Here is a 26,671-nt window from a genome sequence, read left to right on the forward strand (position 1 = left end):
TATGCAATGAGACAAGATTGGTGCATTTCACATACACGACAAGTTTAAATCTTCAAGGAATAGCAACTTGAAATTTAAAGAGTGAAATCAACCAATGTGGAAACTTGGATATCGCCCGGATTAAAACCGTACTCTTGAGATCACTTTAGGGCTACTAACCCATGGGTATCTTTCCCCTAGTGCGCACTATAGTTGTAGAGGGACATTCCCCCGTACTAGAACCAAGTCCTAGCCATGTCAATTCTTGATTGATATCCCAAGTTCCAAAATCAACAAGTTGTGCAAGTCAAGATTGTATTAAAATACAAGAAATGCATTAACCACATATCATGCACAACTAAGATTTTGGAACACACATTGAGTTCTCAAGAAATCAATGTGTGCATTTATATAGACCACAACCAAGATAAATAACACATGGAATCCATCAAAGCAAATATACCATAAGTATAAGATACATGATTCAATTGTATACTAAACAACATATGTGTGAATAAACCATTCCAAAACAAATGAGTATGTTTATTAAGCACATTAATGAAACCAAGATACAAGAAGTCTAGATACATGATATCAAGGCATGATTAAATCGAGGGAGACATAAAAGGAAATTTAATCTACTTATGGGATTAAATTATCAAGGTTACATGGCAAGTCCAAATGTTCTACGAATAAGTTATGTCAAGGATCATGTCAAGGCCAAGTTCAATGTCAAGTTTCAAGTTCATTTCATACACTACACAACCATGTCAGTTAAGTTCCATACAAAGGAAATGAATAAATATAAGTTTCAAAACTTATCCGATTTTGCTCAATGTAATACACGTGAAGGAACTTATCAAGGAAATCATGAATACAAGGTTAGAAACTTAATCAAGTGCATAGAACCATTAAATGGATTTTAATTATTTCATTTAATTAAAATCTCTAGATTTTAAAAGTCCTCCAAATGACGTCAATTTAACATATGTTATACAACATGTCATAACTTGATTTAAGAACACAATACAAGTACATTTCATACAAGTTACGGCCTTGAGTATTAAACTTTAATACAAGAAAAATAATAAATGAAAGGTTTCAAAACCTAATCAAATATTCTAAATTTAATATATGTTAAACTATATGCCATGCACATCAAGAATTTTAAGTCGGAATTCCAATGGAGTGAATAGTACACTCGGAGTAATTTAATTAATTTAATTAATTAAATATTACTAGATTTCAAAACTTCTCCGATTACTCTCAAATTAATCTATGTTAAAGAGCATGCTAAGGCCTATTATAATGTGCTATCACATGTTGATTTAAAGCTAGATAAGGCCACATGATTTAATATTTTATTCAAGATAAATATTAAATATAATCTTCATTACTTGTCCAAATAATCTAGATTTAATATATGTCAATCTACATATCAAGGGATAATATTTTATCATGCCACATGATTAAACAAAGCGATGGAAAACCGGGAAAATTAAATCCTTCACAAGAAAAATAAATAATAAAATCTCTAGATTTTACATTCAAGCATGTAATCAAGTTGTATAAGCATCACAAGCATGCAATATAGCAAGAATTTAAATTATAACACCCCCTACCACAATTTGAGATGAAAACCCCAAATCCCTACCGAAAAAAAAGTGTTCCGAATCCGCCGAGATCGAAGGGTTTTGTCGGGGACAACACGATCTATATGAATCCCCAAGAAGCCCCATGAAAATACAAACTTGGCCTCAAACCCAAACTCAAAATTTGGTCAGAAATGGGTTCTAATAAGGGGTAATGGTAGAGCACGACGAGGGGAATAACAAATGCTATTGCCGAAGGATTTCTACCAAGGAAAAGTGGTCCAAAGGAGGAGAGAGAAAGTGGCAGCTCAAGGAGCTCCCATGGCTGCCGGCCAAAGAGGAAGAAGAAGGCTGAAAATCTGATTTTTAAGATTAGGGCAACCTATTTATAGAAATCTCAAAAAGTGCCCCGAAAGGGCCCCGCCGAGTCCGAAAAAGTGGTTTTGAGAAAACGCGCTCAAACAGAAAAACTCTATGAACAAAAAAGATTCAAAATGAGAAAATATGAACAACAGAAGAAACGGTGTCATAAACTGAGCCTCGAACAGAAAGTTATGCCCCGAACAAGTTCAACAGCTACTGGGTCCAGAAACTCTGAAATTGAAAAAAAAAACGACCAGAAAGAAATTCCAAGAGTCCATGACTCAACAAAATGTGAAAATGAATCCCATACGAGGATCCAGGCTCCAGACGAGACATTTTGCAATAACTTTCATTAATTGCACCATGGCCCCTACAAAAAGGGTTAACTACGAAACTGCCCCAGAATGAAAATATCTTCCAAAAGATATTTTCTTAGATACCCCTGAAATAAAATATCTTCAAAAGATATTTATGAAAAACACCCCAAGAAATGAAAAAGATTCTAAAGAATTGTGCATCTATGCCCCTGTGGACACCGGGAGCAACCAGAGTACTTTCTTGCAAAAGTAAAGATACGTATTTTAAGAAAACCACTAAAGATGAAGGTATGTGAAGTCAAAAACTAACTCTAAGCACGAAAGTGAGGTTTTGCCAAACAAGTGACAAATGGAGATAAGACAGAATAGGGAAAATGACGAAATAACGCATAGTGTCCGAAAAGTAAAAATGCAGAAATGACTCGGTCCTTAAAGGAAGTTGTTAATCCACATAAAAGAGTCTCAAAAATCATTTCCAAGCACTCAAGATGACACGAAGCGATAAGAAACAGAGTTCAGAAAGGAAAATTAAACGAAAAAATTTCATTCGTAAAATTTCAGGAAAAAGGAAAGGGAGGTAAATGACCGGGTCGTTACAGTCCCTTTGGAACCTTTGCCTATAGATGCATGCCCTTTGGGCTATGCAATGCATCGGCAACTTTTCAAAGATGCATAATGTCCATATTTTCTGATATGGTCAATAAGTTTTTGGAAGTATTCATGGATGATTTTTCCGTCTTTGGATCTTCCTTTGACTCATGTCTCCACAATCCATCCCTTATGCTTCAAAGATGCAAGGAGAAAAATCTGATTCTAAGTTGTGAAAAGAGTCATTTCATGGTCCAAGAAGGCATTGTCTTGGGGCACGTTATTTCTAAAAGGGGAATTGAGTCGACAAAGCAAAAGTTAAATTGATCTCTAAACTTCCTCCTCCAAATTATGTCCGATAAATCTATTCCTTCCTTGGTCATGCCAGCTTTTATCGCCACTTTATCAAAGATTTCAGCAAAATATCCCAACCCTTGTGTAATTTCTTACCAAGGATATTCCCTTCAATTTTGATGAAACATGTTTGGAAGCTTTCAAGAAGCTTCGTACTCTTCTCTCTTCAGCCCCAATCATGAAACCGCCTAACTGGTCTCTTCCATTTGAGATCATGTGTGATGCATCCGATTATGCATTGGGTGTGGTTTTGGGCCAACGTATGGACAAGCTACCACATGCTATCTATTATGCTAGCAAAATTCTTTCTGACGCTCAATTGAATTACACCACCACTGAAAAAGAGTTGCAAGCTGTGGTGTATGCCTTGGACAAATTTCATTCTTACCTTCTTGGGTCCAAGGTCATTGTCTTTTCGGACCATACTGCTTTAAGGCATTTGCTCTCAAAGAAAGAAACCAAACCCCGGCTAATTCGATGCATACTCTTACTTTAAGAGTTTGACATTGAAATTCGGGATAAAAAAGGGATAGATAATGTCATCGCCGACCATCTCTCGCATCTACTCAGTGAGAAATCCTTTGAATTTGCTACAGTTCGTGATTCTTTCCCGGATGAGCAACTATTTCAGATTTCTCATACAAATCTTCCTTGGTTTACGGATATTGTCAACTACCTTGTGGTAGGAAAAATTCTGTCCAAATATTCCAAACAAGAGAAAGATCGGTTCTTCTCCCAAGTTAAAATTTTTTTTTTGGGAAGATCCGGAATTGTTCAAGTGTTGCCCGAACCAAATCATCCGGCAATGCATTCTTGAAACTGAATTTTTAAGTGTCCTAAATTTCTGCCATACTCTTGCATGTGGAGGACACTTCAATGCCAAGAAAACTGTTGACAAAGTCCTTTAAAGTGGATTTTACTGGCCCTCTCTGTTTCGGGATGCTTATAATTTTTGCAAATCTTGTGAGCATTGCCAAAAGCTCGGAGCCATGTCTAGAATAGAAATGATGCCCCTTACCCAAATATTAATCATAAATTTTTTTGATGTGTGGGGAATTGACTTCATGGGACCATTTCCATCCTCTTATGGCTATGAGTATATTTTCGTAGCGGTGGATTACGTGTTTAAATAGGTTGAGGCTAAAGCTACCAAAACCAATGATCATAAAGTTATGGTTAAGTTCATTCAATCAAACATCTTCAGTTGATTTGGTACGCCTAAAGCCCTCATCAGTGACGGAGGTTCTCATTTCTGTAATCGTTATCTCAGATCCGTCCTTCTTAAGTACTCCGTCACTCACAAGGTTGCCACACCTTACCACCCTCAAACGAGTGGTCAAGTGGAAGTACATAATCGTGAGATCAATCATATTCTAGAAAAAATGGTTCGACCGAACCGCAAAGATTGGTCATTACGACTAAACGATGCTCTTTGGGCCTACCAGACAGCGTATAAGACACCCATTGGCATGTCACCATATCGACTTGTCTTTGGCAAAGCTTGTGATCTCCCAGTTGAGTTAGAGCACCGTGCTTTTTGGGCCATAAAACGGTTCAACTTTGATCTTAAGGAAGCCGGCTCTACTCGTAAATTGTAGCTCAATGAGCTTGAGGAAATTCGAAATGATGCGTATGAAAGTGCCAAAATCTATAAGGCAAAGACTAAAGCATTCTATGACAAGCACATTGTCAATAAGTCTTTTGCCCCTAGACAGAAGGTTTGGCTTATCAATTCTTGGTTGCGACTCTTTCCCTGTAAACTCCATTCACAGTGGGATGGTCTAGATGTTATCTCATCCGTCTTTCCTCGTGGTGCCATTGAACTTCACGATCCTACCGATGGATCTGTCTTTAAGGTTAATGGCCAAAGGTGATAAGTGCTTAAATGTTGCACATTTCAGCACCTAAGCTAAGGTATTTCAGTCTTTGCATCTATCTTAATTTTATATTTTAGTCCTAATTTATGTTTATGTGTATTTCAGGGCAATAAAGTTAAAATGAGCTAAGAACGGTCCAATTAAGCCTTTTTGGAGTTAAGCAAAGATTTTCAGACAATGGCACAAAGCGGTCAATTTCGAGCCTTTGATGATGTTCCCAAAGATGGAGAAGCAAACCAAATAGCCCGGGGCAAAAATGGAGCTGAATAAGGCTTAAAGGAATTTGTCAACTCTGGGGGGATCGATCCCCAGGGTGGGGGGATCGATCCCCCAGGACTTAGCAACATTACAGTTTTTATTTAATTTTTGGGCTCATTTTGGGAACTGTTGGGCTTTAATGAGATTGTTACTTAAGGCCCAGTGAGCCATTAGATTAGGGTTAGTTTTAGTTTTTATTTAGGTAAAGATTATTAGAGAAAAAAAAAAAGTTTTATATTATTGATTTTATTTCTGTATCGTAGTATCGTATTTTCTCTCTGGAAAAACACGCGAAGAAAGGGAAAAAGGAAGAACAGGCTAGGGTTTGGAAGAAAAGTTCAGAGAAGATGAAGCAGATGATGGGGATTGTCCTGTCTTCGACTCCATCAACCATGAGTGGCTGATTCTTCTACTTAGGGTTGGATAAACCCTAAGCATGTAACCTATTCTCTCTCTCTTTTCATACTTTTTGGGGATTAATTTATGTAATTAGTGTATAGTCTTGAATATTATGAATTAAATTCTTCCAATTGATTATCTGTATTAATCTCATATTGTCTTATGTGTGGTTGATTGATAAACAAATTTTACACATGAATTCTTTGTTAATTGATTCTTGTGATGGCTATGCATGGTATTGCTTAGTTGTAATTGTGTTTCAAATTGATGAAAAATGCTTCCATTTGATGGATGGTACTACATGTTTAGGTTAATTTGTTGTCTAATTAGTTTTAAATTCATGTTTAATTAGTTTAATTTAAGTTTAATTAATTTAATTGCAATTCAATTATTAGGTAAGTAGACCATCCATACTTATGTTTGAATTCCATACTTTTTGTCACAATTGCATTATCTTCTAGATTAATGTGTGTTAAATTTGTAACTTGGATTGATAAATCATGCTTTGAATGGGTGAATTGCACTACACTTAGTTTAATTGTCATTAGGTAATTGATTCATGCTTGAAATTGATGGTTTACACTTTTCATTGCACTTGTTAGCCACATATAGATTACATAGTATTATTTCCCCAATTAGTTGAAAGTGAGTAAGTTAGGGAATGTGTTTAGTGGTGAATCCTACACCCTAAGTCTCTTTCCAATCTCTTAAACTCTATTTCTTTATTGCAATCATTTAGTTTAAAATTAATTTTAATCACAAACAAAACCCTTTTGGCAATCACATAAGCACTAAAGTAGAATTCAATTCTGGAAAACCTATAATTGTTTAGATCTCTTGGGACGATCCCTGCTCACTTCATACTCCATAGTATAAGTGTTTAGTGGTTTTATAAATTTTAAAATATGGTGCCCACTTGACATTATTTCTAAACCTAAAGTGTTGTGCATTATTTTGTGCACACGCTCGGTCGCACCATAGTTTTGGCGCCGTTGCCGGGGATCTAACGGTTTTGAAGAATTGAATTAAACATTAGTTCTTTGTTGATTGTCTACTTTTAAGTCATTTTAATTTTTAATTTTTTTTATTATTTGATTTGTCAATTAGGTACTTGAAGCAAAGTGGAGCAAACGCTGGACTTAGAAGCAATTAAAAAAAAAAAATTTGAAGTTGCTTAAGGACCATCTGTAAGTTCTCTTTAATTTTAGTACTTTAATTGTATACCAATTTGCATGCTTTGGACAGCCCAAGTGGAGGCTTAAATTGAATTGTTTTATTTTTAAGTCCAAGCATACCTTCTTGTAGAAGGCATCGGCCCGTGTGGAGTCATTTATTTGTTTTAAGTGCATTGATATTATTGAGGAGTTTGGGAACATCGTATGTGGAGGTTGAAATTTTGAAATGTTGGTGTGTTGACTTGTTCTAGTGCATGCATGGTCGTAGATCACTTAATCGTCCTCTTGCTCCTGTAAATCAAAATCTCGAAATTTTTCTTCGGCGTTTAAGAAGTAGTACTAGGGATAGTCATCTTAATCTTTTAAATTTTGATCTTCCATCACCTTTAATGAAAGATCCAATTGAAGATCCCGTTGTAGATCTTGGTCATGTGGATCATAATGGTGTGCACCACCCACCACAAGTTCATATTGTGGATCCTCAAGGTGTGCATCCACCCTTGGGAATGCCACAACCAGTTAATCATGCGGTGCAACAACCTAATCTAGGGATGCCAAGGCCAAATATTGTTCCCCCAATTGGTGAGCAACAACAACAATATGTTCAAATGGCATACCCTCAACAAGGTCAAATGGCATATCATCAACAAGGTCAAATGCCATATCCTCCTCTCAATCCTCTCAATCCTCCAATGGTCCTTAGGGATCGTTACACTCCAAATCAATATAATGCACCTACTTGCATTCAATTGCCAAATTTTCGTGCTCATCATTATGAGATTAAGGCTTCCACCATTAACATGTGCCCCCTTTTCTATGGGTTGAGCAATGAAGAGCCTTATAAACATTTAGATGAGTTCTTGGAAGTTTGTTCCACCGTGAAAATCACGGATGTTCCGGAAGAAGTCCTAAAAATGAAGCTTTTCCCTTTCACTCTTCGGGATAAAGCTAAATATTGGTTCAACAACTTGCGGCCAAATACAATCACCTCTTGGGCACAATTGCAACAAGAGTTCTTAAAAAAGTATTACCCCGCAAGTCGAACTGATGCCATGAGAACTTCCATTCGTGAATTTAAACAACAAGAAGGAGAACCCCTTCATGAAGCATGGGAACGTTTGAATGACTTGCTACGGAAGTGTCCACATCATGACATTCCTAAGTGGCAATTAGTTCAATGTTTCTTTTCAAGTTTATCCGATGCCAATAAGGGCATTGTTGATGCTTCTTGTGGCGGAAGCTACATTGAAAGAAATGAAGATGAAATTTGGCAACTTTTCGAAAAAATGAGTGAAAACTCAATGCATAGATCTTCATCTTCTAGGGGTAGTCACCTAGCACATATGGGAGGAAAGAAAGCTATAAATCAAATAGACTCTTCCATGGAAATTGCCGCTGAGGTCAAAAATCTTACTCAAAGGTTTGATACATTCCTTTTGAATCAAGGTCCGGCAACTCAATCATATCCTCACCATTCCAATGAAATGTGCATGACTTGTTCTAGTTACACTCACCATACTTCAAATTGCCCTCTTGGACAAATTATACCAAGTGAGTCTCAAGAACAAGCAAATGCTGCTTTCATTCATCAAGGGAACAACCCTTATTCCAATACTTACAATCCGGGATGGAAAAATCATCCAAACTTTGCATGGAGAAATCAAGGAGACGGTGCAAACCCTCCTCAAAATCAAGGTTACCAAGCAAAGTATGTTCCCCCACATCTCCAAAATCAAAATCAGAATTCTCAAGGTTACCGTCCTTCATTCTATCCTCAGAATGTGAATCAATACTCTCAACCTCAAGCATCAAATCCTCAGTCCTACTCTCATCCTCAAGCATCAAATTCTCAATCTTACTCTAATCCAAATCAAGCGCCTCCTAAAAGTTCAGCTTTTGAGGACAAAGTCTTGCAGGCTTTAGGTAATCTTCAAAAAGATAATCAACTGTTTCATTCTCACTCTCAATCAATTGCAAAGCTTGAAGCTCAAATTGGGCAATTAGCTAATTCTTTAAATATGAGAGAGAAAGGTAAGTTGCCTAGTCAAACTGAGGCCAATCCTAAAGGGCAATTTATGGCGCAAGCAAGTCCTTCATCAGAATTTTCTGGAAATGAGCAAGTTCAAGCAATTACTACCTTGAGGAGTGGTAGGAAAGTGGATAATAAGGTAGAGGTACCTAAGGAGGATAATGAATTGGCACAACCAAGTGGTTGCATCCATCCCATTCCAAATTCTATTCCAATTTCCTTGGATGCTAGTGGTTCCAAAAAGGACATTCCATTATCTTCATCATCATCTCCCCAATTAGAGAAGCCTTATGAGCCAAAAGCTCCATTTCCTCAAGCTTTGAGAGAAACTTCATCATTTGGGAGACAAGAAGGAAAAATTCATGATATGATGGAAGTGTTTAAACAAGTGAAAATCAATCTTCCTCTTCTAGATGCAATTAGGCAAATTCCACCATATGCAAAGTTCTTGAAGGACTTGTGCACACAAAAGAGGAAGAGCAAGGGAAGGGACCTTAAGAAAGTGCTTTTAACAGAACAAGTGAGTTCCATCATTCTTTCTAACACTCCTCCTAAGTTCAAGGATCCAGGTGCTCCGACTATTTCTTGTGTTATTGGAAACCAAGAAGTTCGTAGAGCTCTCCTTGATTTAGGTGCAAGTATCAATCTCATTCCATACTCTGTTTACTTGCAGTTAGGGTTAGGGGACTTGAAGCCAACATCGGTAGTAATCCAACTAGCCGATAGATCAATTAAGAAACCAAGGGGGATTGTTGAGGATATTCTAATTAAGGTTGATAAATTTTATTTCCCGGTTGATTTTGTGGTACTAGATACTGAGCCAGTCCCTAATCTCACCAATCACATTCCAGTCATCCTAGGAAGGCCATTCCTTGCCACTGCCAATGCCACCATTAATTGTAGATCCGGCATTATGGACATCTCTTTTGGCAACATGATGGTTAAGCTTAATGTATTCAATGCAAGTCAACATCCCACAGATGAAGACGAGTGTTTCCTAGTAGATGTCTTGGATGAAAACATAGAGGAGACTCTTCCCTCTATTTTATCTAAGGACCCTCTTGAGGCGTGCCTTTGCGAAATGTTTGAAAGTTGTGGTTTTGACACAGAAGGATCCATAAGTGAGGTGAATGCTTTAATGGACTCTGTGGCCACTTTGGATTACCCACCTTGGAAAAGCAAGAAAGAACCTCTTCCTTCACTCTCTAGTACTCCACCAGTTCCATCTCTCATCTCTCCTCCTATTCTTGAGCTTAAGCCCCTTCCATCAAATCTGAAATACGCCTTCTTAGGCCCAAAAGAGACTCTTCCGGTCATCATTGCTTCCAATCTTGAAAATGACCAAGAGAATGATCTTTTGGAAGTGCTTAAAGCTAACAAAGAAGCCATTGGATGGAGTGTGGCTGACTTAAAAGGCATTGACCCTTCTATTTTTATGCATCGCATACACATGGAAGATGATGAAAAGCCATTTAGGGATGCTCAAAGGAGATTGAACCCAAATATGAAGGAAGTGGTCATGAAGGAGGTTGTGAAACTTCTAGATGCGGGAATCATTTATCCTATCTCTGATTCCAAGTGGGTTAGTCCAACTCAAGTGGTTCCTAAAAAGTCGGGAATCACAGTTGTTGAAAATGCTAAGGGTGATCTTATTTCGAAACGCACCGCCACTTCATGGCGTGTTTGTATAGATTACCGAAAGCTGAATTCTGCTACTAGGAAGGACCATTTTCCATTGCCTTTCATTGACCAAATCTTGGAAATATTGGCTGGGCAACAATACTATTGCTTCCTAGATGGTTACTCGGGGTACAATCAAGTGGCCTTAGATCCATTGGATCAAGAAAAGACCACATTCACATGTCCTTTCGGTACATTTGCTTATCGACGGATGCCTTTCGGATTGTGCAATGCTCCTGCCACTTTCCAAAGGTGTATGATGTCAATTTTTTCGGACATGGTGGAGAAGTATTTAGAAGTCTTCATGGATGACTTCTCGGTTGTTGGGTCCTCATTTGATTCATGTCTCCAAAATCTCAAAAAAGTGCTTCAAAGATGTCGTGAGACTAATCTTGTGTTAAGTTGGGAAAAGAGCCATTTCATGGTTCAAGAAGGAATCGTGCTTGGACATGTCATCTCTAAAAGAGGAATAGAAGTAGATAGAGCGAAAGTTGAGCTAATTTCTGAATTGTCTCCACCTACTACGGTGAGAGAAATCCGCTCCTTTCTAGGACATGCCGATTTTTATCGCCGATTCATCAAAGACTTTAGCAAAATTGCTAGACCCTTGTGTAACCTTCTTGCCAAGGAGACTCCATTTGTCTTTGATGAAGCATGCCTAAATGTTTTTCATCAACTTCGCACTCTTCTATCATCCGCTCCTATCATGCAACCTCCAAATTGGTCCTTACCATTTGAGATTATGTGTGATGCTTCCGACTTCGCAATGGGTGCTGTTTTGGGGCAAATGATAGGTAAACTACCATATGCTATATACTATGCGAGTAAGACTTTCTCAGGTGCCCAATTGAACTATTCTACCACCGAGAAAGAGTTACTTGCCCTAGTATATGCCCTTGATAAATTTCGGTCATATCTCTTAGGATCCAAGGTAATTGTGTTTTCCGATCATGCCGCTCTTAGGCATCTTTTAATGAAAAAGGAAACCAAACCTCGCTTGATAAGATGGATTCTACTTCTTCAAGAATTTGACTTTGAAATCAAGGATAAAAAGGGCTCCGACAATGTCGTTGCCGATCATCTGTCTAGATTAATGGTTGAATCTTCTCCAAATCTTGAAATTCATGAATCATTTCCGGATGAACAACTCTTTCAAATCTCAAATGGGACGTTGCCTTGGTTCGCCGACATTGTTAACTATCTTGCAACCAGCAAACTTCCCATTAATTGGTCAAAACAAGAAAAGGACCGATTCTTTGCTAACATCCGGAAATACTATTGGGAAGATCCCATTCTGTTTCGTTATTGCCCGGATCAAATCATCAAGAGATGTGTGCCGGAAAGTGAAGTTCCGAGCGTCCTTGCGTTTTGTCACACACTTGCTTGTGGTGGGCATTTTAGTGGAAAAAAGACCGCGTTGAAGGTTCTTCAAAGTGGGCTCTTCTGGCCCACTATCCATCGAGATGCCTATAACTTTTGTAAGGTGTGTGTTCGGTGTCAAAAGTTGGGATCAATGTCAAAGAGAGACATGATGCCCTTAACTTCAATCTTTGTAGTTGAAATCTTCGATGTATGGGGCATAGACTTTATGGGACCATTCCCAATGTCTTATGGCTTTCAATATATCCTCGTTGCCGTTGATTATGTTTCAAAGTGGGTTGAGGCTTGTGCTACCAAAACGAATGACCACTCCGTGGTAATTGCATTCGTTAAATCAAATATCTTTGCTCGTTTTGGTATGCCAAGGGCTATGATAAGTGATGGAGGAAAACATTTCTGTAATCAATTCTTGAAGCAACTTTTCTTGAAATACTCCGTCACACATAAAGTGGCCACTCCCTACCATCCCCAGACAAGTGGGCAAGTCGAGGTGTCAAATAGGGAAATCAAGCATATTCTTGAGAAAACTGTCAATCCGACCCGAAAAGATTGGTCAAGAAAATTGAACGATGCTTTGTGGGCTTACCGGACAGCTTACAAGACTCCAATAGGTATGTCTCCATATAGACTTGTTTATGGGAAGCCTTGTCATCTTCCGGTTGAGCTAGAACACAAAGCACTTTGGGCAATAAAAAGGCTCAACTTTGATCTTGATAAGGCTGGAAAAGACCGTTTACTCCAACTCAATGAGCTAGAGGAATTGAGAAATGATGCCTATGATAGTTCAAAAATTTACAAGGCAAGGACAAAAGCATTTCATGATAAACATATTGTGAAAAAGTCATTTGAAGCCGGTCAAAAGGCTTGGTTATTCAACTCTAGGCTCAAATTTTTCCCTGGAAAGCTTCGAACCAAATGGGAAGGCCCTTATCAAATTATCTCCGTCTCACCTCATGGGGCTGTTGAACTTAAAAATCTAAAAGATGAAGGGACCTTCAAAGTTAATGGTCAAAGGCTTAAACCATATATTGATGGACAAAATTTTCAAAGAAATGTGGAATCTGCCCTCTTGGTAGATCCCATTTATTTTGAAGATTGAGAATATCTCACGTCTTTCTAGCGACGTTAAACACTAGTTGTATCGAGTTTCTCCTTCGTTGCATTTTAATTTTCATTTTATTATTATTTTATTTCTATTTTTCCTTTTGTACATTTATGCATTTTTAAATAAAAAAAAAAAATTGTAAATGAGTAATGTAGGTTGGTGTTTGATTTTTTATCTATTTTTTTATTATTATTTTTATTATTTTTGTATATATTTCATGTTAATTTTGATTTATTCAAAAACATAAAAAAATTTTTTTTAAAAAGTATTAATTAGTATAGGTTGATAAGTGATTTTATTTTAATTTTATTTATTATTATTTTTATTTTTATTTTTATTTTATTTTTTATCTATTTTTCATTTTAGTGTATATATTCTTTTTAGTTTTGTTTTTTTTGTTTATTATTATTATTATTATTTTTAAAAAAAAAAAAAATTGAAAAATTGAAAAAAAAAAAGAAAAAAAGAAAGATCGATCCCAAAACGGGTAGGAGATCGATCCCATTTTATTGGCAGAGAGCAACAAAAAAATAGGCCAAGTGGATTGATCCCCTGTCCAAAGGGATCGATCCCATTTTACTTATGTTTCTCCCTTCTTATTAAACAGTGAAGGGGACATTTTTTGCCTAAAATTGTCGATCCCCCATCAAAACAGATCGATCGCACCTTGGCCCTTGAAACCACGAATACATTCCTCTCTGTTGCTTGAAATTCTGCTTCTTCCCCCAAAAATCTCTAAACCCAATTTCATTGTCCAACCCTCGTGATCTCTTCTCCTCTTCCACGGTGTCGCGGCTATTAAAAACGGCGCCATGGTTCTGAGTTCTTCTCCGCCGACGGTTTGAGTTCGCCGCTGGCTTCGCCTTTTATTTTCCGACGCGGCTGTTCCTTCCGGCGATTCAGATCGCGGCTGCGTCTTCTAACAGCGATCACGGCCGGTTCGTCCTCCGGCGTCGCGGTTAGGTCGTTCTCCAGCGATCTCGGATAGGACGCTGTTCTGCGTTGCCTCTTTCGTTTTTCTACAAGTGCCGCGCCTGGGTCATATTCCGGCGTTGAGTTTGGGTCGCCGTTCTCCAGCGATCGCATCAAGGTCGCTGTTTTTCTCCGGCGATTTCGGCTGGGTTCTCTGTCGCGCTTTTGGGTCGCTTTTCTCCTGCGATTTCGACTGGGTTTTCCTTCGGCCGCCGGTTTGAGACTCGTCCTTTATTCTCCAGTGATCGTGGCTGGTCTTTCCGGCGAGCGTCTGGGTCGTCTTTCTGAAAAAAAAAAAAAAAAAAAAAAACAAACAGCAGCGGCGTTGCATCTGTTTTCTTTCCGGCGTCGCATCTGTTCATCTTCCAGCGCCATTTCCTGGTTCTTGTTTAATTCGTCGGCGTCGCGGCTGTCCGTTTTCTTCCGGCCGTGCTTGAATCAGTCCGATTCCGGATTGGCCCTCTCCGGCGAGCTTGTAACTCGTCGTTTTCCCCAGCAATTCCGGCGGCTGGTTCATCAAACGGCGTCGCGGCTGGGTTCGTCGTCGATTACAGCTTCGCAGTTCTCCGTCGTCGCTGGGTCTCGCCGGCGATTCTTGGACTGGCTTTACCCAGTTCTGCCGGTTGTCTTCTCCGGCAAGCTTGTGATGTTAATCTCAAAAAAAAAAAAAATAATAATAATAATAATAATAATAATAAATAAATAAAAACATAACATAAAAATTTTAATAATTAAAAAGTATATATATATATATATATTTTTTTTTTTTTTTGAATTGATTTATTAAAAAAAAAAAAAAAATAGATAAAAAAAAGAGTAGCATTGATGTTTAAAAAAAAAAAAAAAAAAAGGCTAAGTAGAATTTGTAGTAGTGTTTTTAGTTATTTATTTCTTTATTTATTTTTGATAAAAATAAAATAAAATTTCAGTAACATTCCGTCTTGCTAGAGACGTTAAACTTAGCCCATTTTTCTTATTTTATTTTGTTGGTTGTATATACATGTTCTTTTCCTTTGTAAAAAAAAAAAAAAAAAAACTTGAATTGATTTATTTTAGTATATATTTATTTCTTTTTAGTTTAATATATATTTTTTCTTTTTAGTTTAGAATATTTTTCTTTGTGTTAAAAAAAAAAAAAAAAAAAAAAAAAAAAAAAAAAACTGGGAAATCAATCCCATTCTTGAAATTAAAAATAAAAAAAAAACATATCACCAAAATTTCAAAAATATGTGTCCCCGTTATGCCCTTCTGCTTAGTTATGCATGTTTTCATCTTTTACAAAGGGTTTGATATCATATCTCTTTACATCTTATTCTATATTGTTTTGGAATGTATGCTTTACTTATTCCATTTGATATTTGATGTGAGTTGCTAGTGTGGCTTTTCTAGTAGGTTTTTGCATCCAAATTTGGGGAAGACCTCTTTCGTCATGGATCATTACCGGACGTCATTAACTTTTACCATCACGGTATACTCTTTCCATTTCTTTCATTGTTCTCATTGCACATTGAGGACAATGTGCAGTTTAAGTTTGGGGGTAAAGTAGCCTTGTTACATTCTACTTTAAGTTGAGTTTTAAAGCATGATTGAGATTTGAGATATATTTGGCAATGATTTTGAACTTTTGAAGCATAGTGCCTTTAAAAAACAAGTTGTTAAAGTCTAATACTTCTTGTATGCTCTAGGATGCCATTTAGGGGTAAATTTTAATTTTTGACATCATGTTTTCTTTTGTGGTACACATCATCTTGTTGGTTGAAAATGCTTTGAGAGTTGATTATAGAATTCTACATTTGCACTTGCGCACACTAGCATTCAATTTGTGGGGTACATGCTTAGTTGATTATTGTTTTGGTTTGTTCCAATTGAGCTAGTATGCTTTGAAAGCTTTCATTCTTGATAAAATGACCTTGCAAAGGAAAGAAAAGAAATAAATTAAAAAAAAAACTGCATTCTTTCAACATGTCAACTGATTAAAAAGGAAGACAAGGGAAGAATGTAAGATGTATGATTAGTTTGAGTTCGTAGCCTAGCCATTCCGAGTCATTACGCCCTTAGGAGTGTCTTTACACTTAACGCCCTAAGACCATCTGGTTTGGGAGTCGTTGGCTCAACGCTTGTTACATGGGGTGATTAGAGAGCTTAAGGAACTTGGACATTGCACATGGTCATACATAAAAATAAAAAATGAAATCAATAAAAAAAAAAGAATGTTTGATTAAATAACAAGGTTCATTCAATGTCTTGATGTCTGGTACTATATCTGCATGCTAGTTTGAGGGTAAGGCTATGCCATTACTTTGATTTGCTAGGATAGCAACACATTTTGATGCCGGTTCACTTAAAAGGATGATATAATTGATTCAATTTGCATGATTAATTAATTGATGTGTGGAGGACCGTTTTTGCTTACATGATGTTGAAACGTTGATAATAGCTTAGAAATGGCAGAAATTTGCATACTTGAGGTAGTCTACTTTCAACACTTGTTTAATATGTGTCGTTACTTCTCAAGTGAGAAAGAGCTGTTGATGTTTGTGGGTACCATTTCTGTAAACCCTCACGAGACTTCACTCGTCCACTAGGGGTAACCTAGGGGTTTAAAAGGCTTGTTGCATATGCTAAATGCAACCGTGATCCCTACGAAAGTGGTGTTATCTTTATTTGCTTTATTAGTTCATAATCGTATATATGTTTGTTTCATTTCCATGCTGTAGTTTATTGCTAGGGACTAGCAATATCTAAGTTTGGGGGCGTGATAAGTGCTTAAATGTTGCACATTTCAGCACCTAAGCTAAGGTATTTCAGTCTTTGCATCTATCTTAATTTTATATTTTAGTCCTAATTTATGTTTATGTGTATTTCAGGGCAATAAAGTTAAAATGAGCTAAGAACGGTCCAATTAAGCCTTTTTGGGGTTAAGCAAAGATTTTCAGACAATGGCACAAAGCGGTCAATTTCGGGCCTTTGATGATGTTCCCAAAGATGGAGAAGCAAACCAAATAGCCCGGGGCAAAAATGGAGCTGAATAAGGCTTAAAGGAATTTGTCAACTCTGGGGGGATCGATCCCCAGGGTGGGGGGATCGATCCCCCAGGACTTAGCAACATTACAGTTTTTATTTAATTTTTGGGCTCATTTTGGGAACTGTTGGGCTTTAATGAGATTGTTACTTAAGGCCCAGTGAGCCATTAGATTAGGGTTAGTTTTAGTTTTTATTTAGGTAAAGATTATTAGAGAAAAAAAAAAAGTTTTATATTATTGATTTTATTTCTGTATCGTAGTATCATATTTTCTCTCTGGAAAAACACGCGAAGAATGGGAAAAAGGAAGAACAGGCTAGGGTTTGGAAGAAAAGTTCAGAGAAGATGAAGCAGATGATGGGAATTGTCCTGTCTTCGACTCCATCAACCATGAGTGGCTGATTCTTCTACTTAGGGTTGGATAAACCCTAAGCATGTAACCTATTCTCTCTCTCTTTTCATACTTTTTGGGGATTAATTTATGTAATTAGTGTATAGTCTTGAATATTATGAATTAAATTCTTCCAATTGATTATCTGTATTAATCTCATATTGTCTTATGTGTGGTTGATTGATAAACAAATTTTACACATGAATTCTTTGTTAATTGATTCTTGTGATGGCTATGCATGGTATTGCTTAGTTGTAATTGTGTTTCAAATTGATGAAAAATGCTTCCATTTGATGGATGGTACTACATGTTTAGGTTAATTTGTTGTCTAATTAGTTTTAAATTCATGTTTAATTAGTTTAATTTAAGTTTAATTAATTTAATTGCAATTCAATTATTAGGTAAGTAGACCATCCATACTTATGTTTGAATTCCATACTTTTTGTCACAATTGCATTATCTTCTAGATTAATGTGTGTTAAATTTGTAACTTGGATTGATAAATCATGCTTTGAATGGGTGAATTGCACTACACTTAGTTTAATTGTCATTAGGTAATTGATTCATGCTTGAAATTGATGGTTTACACTTTTCATTGCACTTGTTAGCCACATATAGATTACATAGTATTATTTCCCCAATTAGTTGAAGGTGAGTAAGTTAGGGAATGTGCTTAGTGGTGAATCCTACACCCTAAGTCTCTTTCCAATCTCTTAAACTCTATTTCTTTATTGCAATCATTTAGTTTAAAATTAATTTTAATCACAAACAAAACCCTTTTGGCAATCACATAAGCACTAAAGTAGAATTCAATTCTGGAAAACCTATAATTGTTTAGATCTCTTGGGACGATCCCTGCTCACTTCATACTCCATAGTATAAGTGTTTAGTGGTTTTATAAATTTTAAAATATGGTGCCCACTTGACATTATTTCTAAACCTAAAGTGTTGTGCATTATTTTGTGCACACGCTCGGTCGCACCAAAAGGCTTAAACCTTATGTTGATGGCATAGTTTCGATTCAAAAAGTGGAGAAAGTCCTACTAACGAACCCAATTTACGAGGACTAATGCATAATTTTGGTTTGTCCAACTATCGATGTTAAATTTAGCACTCTTGAGAAACAATTCTTTCAATTCCAAAGCTTTCATATTCCAAAATTGCCTTAGCCAAATTTTTCAAAAATTAGCCAAGTGTAGCCACAATTTGAACTTTTCCAGAACTATCTTGAATTGCGTTCCAAAAGTCACTTTAGGCTTACTTAGTCATTTTTAGGTCTCGGTACCATTTTCGGAATTTTTCAAGGTCGTTTTGGCAATTTTCTCAAAAAATCCAAAAATCACGGGAAATTCGGACCCCAAAATAAGTGCTTTTGCAAATGAGCTCCGATTCTCATTTCGAGGGTTATACAAAGTGTCTAGGACCCCTAATTGGAAAAAATTTGGATCCCAGCCCAGCCTCTGTTCGGCTAAAATGAAATTCCAGTCCCTGTTAGATTTGGCGGGCACCCGCTAATTCCTGCAGGGGCCGGCCAAGTGCCAATGGACACCTTCAGCTGCACGCCAGGCTTGCCCCACACCATTCCTTGGCATCTCGCGGGCGCCCGCCAAGCTTCGGGATTTCATTAAAACCCATCCAATCCCAAGGCCCATTTTAAAACTTTTATCTTCCCTCTCTCATACAACTGCCCCAACCTCTCCCTTTCCCTAATGCATCTTTTCCTACTCCTCCTTCCTCATTTCTATCTCTCCCTCATCCATCTCCATCATTCTCTCAATCCCTCATCTATCATCCTCCTCCCCTCCATTTCGCACCAAGCAAGGTGCCATTGGATTCTCCATTTCTGGGTAAGTTTCTCTTCCTATATTCTTTCAAGTTTTGAGTATTAATGGAGGATGGGATTGAATGTTATGGAGGTTTAGTACTTGTTTGGGACTAGTGTCTTTCATTTTTAGGGCAATTTTTTTTTGGGTTTTTACCACTCTAATCATCCTTTTGCTCTCTGCCTTTTTGTCTTACACACCAGGTGTTTGACAAATTGCATGAACCAAATCTTTCTTCCAAATTGCTCCCAAAACTACCTCTAAGCATACTCGCTCTCCAAAGGACCATCCGAGGAAGCTCCCACTCCAAATTGGGCTGAGTGGCCCATTGAAATGGAAGCGAAATTTGTCATTAAACATGAGTTTAAGGAAAATCCAGAAACAGCATGGTCCGTCAAAGAATTGAAGGACCGTGGCCTTAAAATTTTGTTCAAACCATGCACTATAGCTTTTTATCCGCGTGTGGTCCGGCAGTTCTACTCAAACATGTTTTACTCCTGTACGGAGCTGGATGTGATTAAGACAACCATTGATGGCACGCCTTATGCGTTCACCTTTAATGACCTTGCCACGGCATTGGAATGTCCTTTGACATCTCCTCTGGATGAGGAGGACCAGCCTCTTTATGGTGTTTTCCCGGATGATGTGTCTCTGCTGGACATTGTCTATGACATGTGCCACAATAACTTTACCAGCACTAGAAAAACAAACACGAACAAGTCATATCTTCCGTGCCGGCTTTGGTTCTTGGACTCCGTCCTCGCTAAGAATGTTCTTCCAGTCCCCAAGCACTCTGAACATAAGGGAGTTTTTCTGAACACCCTCTATGCGGCTAAAAAAGGGTGTTGGTTCTGTGTCCCGAAACTCATCAGGGACCAACTTCTCAAAGTATGCAATGATCTATTTGTTGTGCAGTTGGATAATGCATTAACTTGGGCCATGCCTTTCCCGTATTTGGTTACTAAGCTGCTCAAGAACAAAAAGTTCAAGGCACTTCATAATGAGGAGCGGAGTACAGAGGTCTTTCTTTATGACCTCAGTGCATGGAAGTCAAGCACCGTACAGCTTAAGACATCTTGGCAAGCACGCATTGGTGGTGTGCTAGATTGGGGGGGTGTAAATGTCCCTATTGCTCCTGCACCGGCTGCTCCTGCACCTATTGCGTCGCCACCACCTGACATGTCTCATGCCGATTATGACTCCCTCAGCACCTGTATTGACACATTGCAGCTACGAGTCTAAACTATGAAGGGCACCCTTACGAGTTTTCGTAAGTAGACTCAGGAGGGGCAGCAGGTATTGCAGGCCATGCTACAATCTAAAAAAAAAAAGTGTTTTGAATAAAATCATGCCTTAGAGACCTCATTTAAAAGGAAATTTAATGAATTGAAAGCTGGTGTTCTTGAGATTGGAAAAAGAGGGTAAAAGCTACATATTGGGAATCCGGTTCACTTTAAATGAAGCTAGAGATAATGTCTATTATAGATATGACAATTAAAGTATTTATATAGACTATGATATTGATGCATGAGAATTGAAAGAGGATTAGCCATTTTGTTATATCAGGGCTTCATATATACAAGGTAGTCTTCATAATGATTCCATCTCTAATGTTCTCTATGTTCTAAGTTGTAATTGAGCTTTGTGCTTCTTCTTGTTCCATGTTTGATATTTGTGGGTATCATTCCAATTGTTGTCATTTCATTAAGTACTTCATTTTAGTTTTGCTATAGGACTAGCAAGTTTGGGGGTGTAATAAGCGCCGAATATTACATATTCAAGCGCCCTTATTTGCATTAATTAAGTCCATTAGTTGGTTTTATTGTATAGATTATCTTCAGTTTCGTGTTTTTGTGCACTTTCAGGTTTGTTCCTCAAAAAGAAATAAAATTAAGGTTTGGGTGAGTTCTTGAAGAGCAAAGCATGCCGGGCTGGGGATTTACAGTTTTTCTAAGTAAATATGGTCCAATGAACTCATGGACGCATTCTGTAGAGCCCGAGAAGGAAGATGTAGTCATTGGGCCAAGCCAAAGGTCAAATTAAGAGAAGTGTTTTGAGCCTAGGTTACACCATTGCGGGCGCCCGCCAATTTATGATCAAGGATTTAAATTCCAAGGAATGAAAGAAATTCATTCCAGTTGCCTCCAGAATCCGTGGGGCCCCGCCAGTTCCTGCGGGCGCCTGCCGGTTGCCGCCACAGCCCCAGGATACTCCTTTGCCAGCGCGCGAAGCCAGCCATGGCACCCTGTGGGCGCCCGCCATTCGCTGCGGGCGCCTACCAAGCTACAGACAACATGTTGTGGGTTTCATTGTTTTACCCAATGTTGTCCCCTTAATTGAAGGGATGGGTCTACACTCTTCTAGGGATTTCTAACCACGAAATTGATGGAGTTTAGTAGGATCTTTTGCTTATTTGAAGGGCTTGAATCATTATAAATGGATATCTAAGATTGGGAAGATCTCTAGAGAGAGAATTATTGTGTTCTTGAGAGCTTTGTGAGGTATTTTGCTAAGAAAGGTGAAAATGGAAGGGTTGATCTTATCAACCTCTTCCTTCCTTACTTCTATAGGTAACTAACTCCCTTTCTAGGGAGGTGATGAAGCCCTTCTTTGTAAGCATGCTCTAATTTTATTTTAAATTGGGGAATGAAGTATGTGTGTGATATTTTCATAATCTAGAGCTTTATATGAGTTGTAATGGATCTTAATTTCAATAGATGATTGTGTTGAACTTATTATCTTGTCTTAGATTTTATTTTCTCATAATTATATTTTTTACAACTTCATAGTGAGAATGGAGATGAGATTATGAAATTGTTTTTAATGGCATGATGTATGGAAAGTTTGATAATCCATAGCTTGGGGCCTCCCTTTGATGGATTATTCTTGGTTTTTGACTTCATGTGATATTATCATATTGATTGAGGAGTTTGATAATCACTAACTTAGTGATCATGTCATAAGCTACAACCTAGTTTAGGTTGTTCAAGCATGTAAAACTTTGATGGATTATACTTACTTTTTAATTTTATGAATTTCTTAAAGACAATGTAGCAATCATGTATTGCTACATATCATGGTCATATACATAAGTTATTCCCCAAGTTAATCACAAGCAAGCATGTTTATATGGTTGGTGGTGGATTTACTTCCCTAGCTCTCTCTACATAAGTTCCTCTCATCTTAAATTCCTTCCATTTACTGTTTTATGCAAATTTCATTTCCTAGTTCTAAGTGACAAACAAACCAAACCTTTTATACCTCTTCCCTCAAACAAAGTGATTTTAAAACCTTGGTTGCCATAAACTTGCAGTTCTTGTGGTTAGACTAACCCTTATGATAACCCTATTTTACAATGATTTGTGCTATTGCAAGTGTTGATTATTATTGGCAACTATATCGACTGACCAATGCCATATATGACAATAACAAAATGCAACCAATGTGGAAGACACAGGCATTGGGCATAAATATAATAGCATGGACACAAGAGAGGGTATAGGAGTATAAATATGCAAAACAGTGTAGTTAGATTGATCATGAAAAAATGTGATCGATCATGCCCTGATCGATCAGGGCACTAGTGTGATCGATCAAACCTACTAAAAAACATGAAAAGTCACTGTTTTGTGAAGTAGAAGACACGGGGGCATCCAAATGGTCACTTTAAGGCTCGTGACCCCCTATACACCTCAACAATGCACAAATGGTCACTTAAAACGGCACGTGAACCCTGGATCTAAATTCAAAAATAAAACTATACACAAATATATACATATATATATACATGCTTGAGAATTCCAAAAATGGCAACAAAATCAACATGGAAGGCTCGAATCTAAGCACGGCAACATGTTCATCATGAAAAGAAAACAAAAATGGAAAAGAAAGTTTAAAACTTGCCAAAAACAAAGGAGAGAAGTCGACCGAGAGAGAGAAGAGAAAAGATGAAGTCAGAAATGGAGTTTGGGACTCGCTAGAGTCTTGCCGGAGGTGGGGAAGATGGAGCACAGCGTCGGGAGAGAGAGCAAGAGCGTTGGATTGATTCAATGAACGATCCAAATGACCTTTGGGACATTTTTTAAAAAAAGTGGTCTTGACATGTGTGATCGATCGCATGGTCCATTAGATCGATCGAACTTGGATCGATCATGAAGAAGCTCAGATCGATTGAACCTACAAATGACAAAATATTTTTGAAAATTTAAAATCTTTTTGGGTTTTTGAAAAAAAAAAATTATTATTATTATTATTATTTTTTTAAAAACAAAAATTAATTTTGAATTTTGAATTTTGAAAATTTGAAAAGTCAAAGTCAAAAGGAAAAACACAAGGGACTCTGATCGATCGGATAATTATCGATCGAATCTCGATCGATCCAAGATGTGAAAACCTGCAGACACATTCGAACAATTGGACAGAGACATGAAAGTATAGAACTGAGATCAATCGAAGTGATAATTGGATCGATCGAGGGAGCTTGGAACGATCGAAAAATGAGTTCGAACGATACACAAAAACCTAAAATTGATCAGGTCTCATCGACTATCAGTAATAATCAACCATTTGCAATAGCACAATTCATTGTAAAATAGGGCTATTGGTCGGGTAAGTCGAACCACTGGGATTGCTAGTTTATGGCAACCAAGATTATAAAATCACTCTTAGTTTAATGAAAGGGGGGTATAAGAGATGTGTTTGATTTGTCACTTAGAAACTAGGAATTTTAGATTGCATAAAACAATATTTGCATGGAACTGAAGAAAAAAAATAATGTAGAGGGGACTAGGGAAGTGAATCCACTACCTACCCTATTAACATGCTAGTTGAGATTAACTTGGGGGAACAACATAAATATGTGACCATGGAATGTGACAACACAAAATTGCTCCATTCCTTCAAGAAATTCATGAAATCAACAGGTAAGAATAATCTATCAAAGATTTGCATGCGTGAACTACCTAAAGTAAGGTGTAGCCTTAGACATGCTCACTAAACTAGAGATTATCAAACCTTCAATCAAATGATAAAAGCATATGAAGTCAAGAATCAAGAATGTTCCATCAAAGGAAGGCCCTAAGCAAGGGAGGAAGGAGAAGAAGTGGTCTCACCCTCCATTTTCGCACCTAGGAACTCCAACACACACAAAGCCTATAAACTCACAATATTTCTCTCTCTAAAACTCGCAAAAATTGAGATTTGATATAATATAACCCTCCAAGCCTTTTATAAGCCACCATAGACTCCTAACCACTCCAATTTCATGGTCCAAAATCCCTAGGAGAGTGCAGAACCACACAAATGGGTCAAGAGGACAACCTTGGGTGAAACAATGTAGACCATGCCCACTTGTCTACAAATTGGCGGGCACCCGCATGCACAAGGCGGGCACCCGCGGATGCACGAAGTCTCTGGTTGATTGGGAGGGCACCCGCAGATTCTTGAAGTCTTTAGCTGATTGGGCGGGCGCCCGCGAATTTTGGGCGGGTGCCCGCGACTGCATGACTTCACTGCCCGAATGGGCAGGTGCTTGCGGGTTCTAGGCTGGCGCCCGCAACTGCATGACTTCACTGCTTTCACAATTTCAACTTGAACTATTTTTGGAATGGTTTGTTGATGCGATCTTCCTCCTTAGTGCTTTGCAGGGATAACCATGAGTTCGGTGAGTCATAGGTTTGGCCAAAATGAAGGTCCCCGGCAACGGCATACTTTGATCGTCAAAAACTTATTAAAGCATCACTTTTAACTCTCTTTGGGGAACCAACCTGAAAATAGACAAAAGCTTGCAAATAAAGCTAATATATACAGTATAATTAACTAATGGACTTAACTAATGCAAATAAGGGCACTTAAATATGCAATATTCGGCGCTTATCACACCCCAAAACTTACATTTTGCTAGTCCCATAGCAAAACCAAAAATAAAACTCTTAACAAAATGACAACATTTGAAATGCTATCAACATGCATCAATCAAGGTGCAAGAAAATACACACAGACAGCTCACTAGCAACTTGGAACAGACAGAATATTGGAGACGGAATCATTTTGCAGACTACCTTACGTATATGAAGCCTTGATATACAAAATGGCTAAACATATTTCAACTCTCATGCATCAACATCATAGTCTATATAAATACTTCAATTGTCATCTCTTTAATAGAAATCAACTCTAACTTCAATGAAAGTGAACCGAATTCCAATATGTGGCTTTTACCTTCTTTTCCCAATTTTAAAACACAAGCTTCAAATCATTGAATTTACCTTTTGAATGAGGACTCTAAGGCATGAATTTATTCAAAATACAACTTCTTCTTCTTTTTCTTTTTCTTTTTTTTATGATACATATTGTGGTCGTGCAATGCCGAAGTCCCTTAAGGTTTCTAACCAATCCATGTAGCAAGTGTTACGCCAGCAATTCCCAAACCAGATGGCTTTAGGGTGCTAAGTGTAAAGACACTCCTAGGGCTTAATAACTTGAATTGGTAAGGCTACAAACTCCAATAAACCATATTTATTTATTTTTATTTTTGTGAATGACCGTGCAATGCCTAAGTCCCTTAAGCTTTCTAACTAGCCCATGTAGCAAGTGTTAGACCAGCAATTCCCAAACCAGATAGCTTTAGGGTGCTAAGTGTAAAGACACTCATAAGGCTTAATAACTCGAGTCAACAAGGCTACGAACTTAAACTAGTCATTATCCTTATTCATTTTTCATCATTTTTTTTTTATTTTTTATTTTTTAGATTCAATGCCAAAGATATCCATTCATTGGGGTCATCAATTCAAATCAACTGAGTCAAGGTCAAGGTCAATCAGGTTGCATGCCTCACAATTGAGTTTCCGGCGTGCATCTATGCAGTGTGAAGCATGGAAAAGTATGAAATCCAATGAAAATCTAATTGAAGCATTTATATAAACCAATATGAATCAACATAAACATTTTAGATTTTTTCTTTCTTTTCAAAACTATCATTTGCCTCTATACACAAAGTATTAAACACATGCTTCAATCTCCAATAAGTTCCAAGATTACTTTATCATTGTTTTCCAAAAAAATAATTTTTATTAACTTACATGAATCAAGTTAAACATGCAAGCAAAAATGTAATACCAAATATGCACCCCCAAACTTGAATGTCGCATTGTTCTCAATGGGAGAAGACAAAAAATGAAAAGGGAAATGAAAAGAGGGTACAAAGAGCAATAATACCAAGTGGATAAGGAAATTCAGTGGCGGTGCAAAACTAAGCCACCTTATGAATTCCAAGAGCACGCCTCCAAACTTGATTTTAAAAACCTGCCAAAACATATCTATACAAAACAAGCATCATATGATTTCAGACAAAGATGAATATAAATACT

At 37.5% G+C, this 26,671-nt stretch overlaps 1 non-coding gene across 1 annotated transcript; it reads right to left on the reverse strand.

The window, feature by feature from the left end:
- Positions 1-7,951: 7,951 nt before the first annotated feature.
- Positions 7,952-8,058, reverse strand: LOC132301900 (small nucleolar RNA R71). Its single transcript, XR_009480672.1, has one exon. It is a non-coding gene; the product is annotated as a small nucleolar RNA R71 (small nucleolar RNA).
- Positions 8,059-26,671: the final 18,613 nt, after the last annotated feature.

The sequence above is a fragment of the Cornus florida genome, unplaced genomic scaffold (genome assembly GCF_030987335.1).
Source record: "Cornus florida cultivar Cherokee Brave unplaced genomic scaffold, ASM3098733v1 CherokeeBrave_3.0.0_Hap2_Chr03, whole genome shotgun sequence".
Taxonomy (NCBI): domain Eukaryota; kingdom Viridiplantae; phylum Streptophyta; class Magnoliopsida; order Cornales; family Cornaceae; genus Cornus; species Cornus florida.